The sequence below is a fragment of the Toxorhynchites rutilus genome, chromosome 2 (genome assembly GCF_029784135.1).
Source record: "Toxorhynchites rutilus septentrionalis strain SRP chromosome 2, ASM2978413v1, whole genome shotgun sequence".
NCBI lineage: Eukaryota > Metazoa > Arthropoda > Insecta > Diptera > Culicidae > Toxorhynchites > Toxorhynchites rutilus.
This window is the reverse complement of record NC_073745.1, coordinates 121,858,126-121,862,749: the sequence shown is the minus strand read 5'-3', so window position 1 is coordinate 121,862,749 and position 4,624 is coordinate 121,858,126. Positions and strand designations below refer to the sequence as shown.

At 37.4% G+C, this 4,624-nt stretch overlaps 1 long non-coding RNA gene across 1 annotated transcript; it reads left to right on the top strand.

The window, feature by feature from the left end:
* Positions 1 to 402: 402 nt before the first annotated feature.
* On the top strand, positions 403 to 1,718 carry LOC129769172 (uncharacterized). The gene is made up of 3 exons (XR_008741828.1): positions 403 to 792; positions 848 to 1,355; positions 1,419 to 1,718. It is a non-coding gene; the product is annotated as an uncharacterized LOC129769172 (long non-coding RNA).
* The last annotated feature ends 2,906 nt before the right edge of the window (positions 1,719 to 4,624 follow it).

The following is a 4,624-nucleotide window of genomic DNA, read 5'->3' as shown; positions in this document are numbered from 1 at the left end:
ACCGTCTGCGCAACCGTTATGGCGTCCGCTGATGCTATTGTTGCGCGGACGCGATATTACCAACAGTCCTCAAAGGCACCATGGGTTGTTTTCTTTCGGCCCAAAGGGAAACCGTTGAGAACTCTTGACATTTCAAGAGATTTGCTGCGTAAATATCCGGATGTCTTGCGTAAATATCCGGATGGGCCACCGTTCGTTTGGGCTTGTTATTGAACCAATAACACTTATTTGCCAACAATTGTGTTAGAAATACTCTTATTAAGTATCTCCGTGAAAACCGTATTCAAATTCAATTGTTGTATAAAGATATTGAGAGAAATATCACACTGACTGATTATCACGAAAAACATAAAAAACAGTCATCAAAATAAGCTCTGTACGCTCCATGCTGAAATTTATGACTGCTCTTTATATCAATTCGTACTGGTATTATTTCTGAACATTTTCACTGATTGCTTTGCCGTTTCATGTAAAAGAACGTTTCATTTTTATTGAGCGTAAATGTACGGGGCGGAATGGGCATACTTGCTTGGGGCATTATGACCAGGTATTTTTTCAACATAAACTGTAAAAACAGTTGTCAAAAATTGTAAACATAGTTAGAAATAGTTAGATGTGGAATCATGGTGCGGAATTATATCAGAACATCTGATTGTAAAAAATGGAATTGAACGCGGCCACCGATGCAGCGAAGAGAAGTACGACAGTGTGGCAAGCATCCTTATGGCGGGTTTACATTAGGGAGATCTATAGCTATAGATGGATTTATTCACGTGAAATAGGTGTAAACGGGTGAGAATAAATATGATACACTTATTCGAGGTATATATAACTTGAATAAATTCAGCATATGTAAACGAGAAACTTGTGAATTTCTCACTGGTGAGAAATCACTAAAGTTGGATGCAGTTCTACTTCAGGTGAATAAATTCACCGAAGATATGAATATATTCATTATAGAAGTTCACGCTAGTGTAAACGGTTGATGCGATTTCTATAAAGCTCATCATATTTCTTCATATGAATATATCACTAGTCTAAACCCACCCTTAGTGCATTGTGTCCCGCGAGAAACACTTAAACGTTATCTACGTTGTGCAGACCCTTTGCTGCTCCATATTTCTCACTCTTTCAATAATCAAAAGCAATTAGCCGGAATAGATTGGCTGGCTGGTTTTCGAAAGTGTCACCCACAAATCTCACATCGGACACCAGAAGCAACATCCGCCGCTAGGATTAAATGATTCAATCGCGTTGCAGTCGGGAAATTCTACGTTTTACTGGAGGACGTACAGCAGAAATACAACACTCCACCAGAAAGGCAATTCAACGCCGATAAAACATCAGTGATTCCAGTAACTATCTTTGTTTCCATAGGAGCAGCAAGTAAACTAAAAGTTATTATCTTTATTCAACAGGAGCAGACCGAAAATTCCAAAATCCTAGCAATGCGGAGAAAAAGGCAGATGAGCGCAGGGTGCTGAGCAAGGAATAACCATTATAGAATATTCCACAGGACACCTTATGTTACTACTGTGGGACACAATTCAGTTCCTCTACTGGTGGCGATAAACGGAAACAATGCTATAGATGCTCAGATATTCTCTGTTCCTGATTTGAGCAACGTAAACTTGTAGTCCAATCACTTTGATCACATTGTTATTTTTTGTACATGCAAACTGAATGGAATCCAATGAAATACACGTAATAGTTGCAAAATAGAATAAGGTTTCGTTTTATGAACTTGTTACGTTATTCCTCTACGAAAACATGCTTAAAATATTGAATCAATAAACATGGTTATATTGCCCCGCATGGTGGCCCATTTTGCCGTAGTGCCGTAGTGTTTTCGATCGATGGAAATGGAACATCTTTTTAAAAGTGTAATTTTTCCACATAAATCTTTTGTAAAACGTATTCATACAATCTACATCGATCAATAAGGTTTCAAATCGTGAGGTTTTAATATGTAGCATAATTTATAGATGTTCCAACATGATTTAGGACGTTTCGTTCTTAGGGGGACCATATTGCCCCTATCTACCCTACGTACCGTGAAAAACGAGAATCACAGTGTATACATTCTGGAAAAAAAAGAGAAACCGTGTAAAAGATCTGCAAAATAAGAATCTGGTTTATGCTTTTAGGAAAGACAATCGCCCTTTTTTTGTTATCCGATCGAATCAGAATCGGAGTAGAATCAGGGGAGCAGTTCAGGTCGGAAATTGGTAGGTTCAGCGCCCATCTGCGTACTAACGAAAGTGGCCTAAGATTTATTAACTTCGCTGTATTTATTGACATTCTTAACACTCCTATACTCGCGCATTGGTCTGTCAGAACGAGAAATCAATAATTCGTTCATTTCTTAGAAAATATCAACACTACGAATTTGCGATTCTCTCTAGTTTCGTTATTTGTCGTTCGTTATCGTTTAGCGTATCGCATGTTTTGGTACAATGGGGACGTGTGCCACTTTTTTAACACTTTCGGTCTGACACACCGACGCGAGTATAGGACTAACTTTTTTTGGACAAGTGCCTTTTTTCATGTTCTAGAATATTGTTGAACGAAATGTATAAATTAATGTTAGTGGCGTGGAATATATTATGCATATAATGCATATGATCATTACCGGACTATTATTATTTGATTTCAGTCCCTTTTGTAACTGGATTGAACGGATCCATATATTAACTATTCGTCATTAGATTCATACGTTCAAAAGCAAAATATGAATGTTTGACTTTCGTATAGTTATTCGCTATATGTAATGGTCATATATATACACACTTGTGAGAGAATTTCACTTGTGGAATAATTGTAAACAGTAAACTATAAACTAATCGGTGGCTTATGCTAATTTTTTACAGTTACAGTTTCGGGTATATTTTTTTTATAATGGATAATATCGACAAGAAAACAAGAAAAAGAAAACGAAGTTCCTAGAAATCCTTTTATATCATCTTTTCGTGTCCCATATAAAAAAGGCATTAATTCTTAGTTTACCAAGAATACAGAGACAAAAAATATTAGAAATATGCAAACTTTATATTCCAGAACCTATATCATCTGGTAATTATCTAGAAGGTCGTTATACATTCTTCTCTTTGATAAAAGACCCGAAAAATACGCAACAACTGCATGAAATGTAAAAAATATGTTTGTTTCGAGCATGCAATTATGCTTTGTTCTGATTCTTATTCCAATAAAACCACAATCGATTAATACGTTTTTATGTTGTTTTTTAGCTCTTTATACTTCCATGAATTATATTCAGTTGCTTACTTTTATTTTATAACAGTGAAAAATTCGAATTTCGTTATTTGTTTTGGAGTATCAAAAATTACTCTGTTTTGAGGAGGCTGAATTAGATGACTATTAAAACATAATAAAGATGAAAAAAACATTTTTTTTTGAGTTTTTTCATACAATCATACCCTCTTCTTCAAATAAATGCCAATAAAGCCTGAAAATACATAATGTTCAATTTTCGGTCTGTGACACCGTGCGCGAGTATACGTGTTGTGCTTTTGCACGCAAGTACAGGAGGGTTAAAGAAGATTATCGTTTCCTAAATGGCCGAACCTGTGATGACACAACTCCGATTCACGGTTTATTTTGCCAGTTACCAACGCCTTCGCTTCAGAATCACACCGCTCGCACTCGAAATCCATCGCATACAGCCTTCCGGATTGTCTACCGGTCGCCGAAATCTCCTTATCCGTTTCCACAGTCACGCTTCCAACCGCCGGAGCGATAGCTGATTCAGCAACAACTCTGGTATAAACAAAACGTCTTCCATGTTGATCTGAATTCTTCCCTCACCGACCAACGCATGAATCACAATGCGACCCTTGTATCTGGCAAACAGATTGACCCCGCTTTTGGCGATCTGAATTACCACCAGTTTATCTAGCTTCTGGGGACTTTCGAAAAGGAATCTGTCATTGGACATGTGCTCCGAAGCACCGCTGTCCAGGTACCATTTGGATTCTACCCTGGAACCAATAGCCACAACCTCACTCACAAACGTCGCAGTTTGGTGTAAATAACATGCCACTCGCACTGAGAGAAATAATTAGTAAATATAACGAATTTTTTGGTAAATACTACCAATCTATAGTCATTTTCGACCGTACTAATAAACACATATGTCAAGCAGAACCATGATTCGGAAGCCCAATATCGGCTACATTTTCTCGCCGAAAATGCACGTATCAGAATTATATCCTTATTATACCTCCGTATTGCCTTATGGGAACAATGAAAATGGTTAATACGCGCTTTTTTCACCAATTTTCAGATATGACAATATCCAAGCTTACTAATGTTGTCGAGTAAAATATACTAATCTCTGGTAGGGATGCGGGTTTGTTGACAATATGTACAAAACATTTGTACATTCTACTAATTTTGCATTACCAAATGTATTTAGTAGTTTTCGACCGAGGATTTTTCTAAGGGCGCATACAATGACTGATTAACACAGAGTTGCGCGATATATTTATTTACTAACACAATCACCCGACCAGTACAGCCGTACAGTGTCAAACCCACGGCGCTATATGATTGTTCACCAACACAACTACCACAACCGGCATGACCAGCACGAGAAACTGTGGTT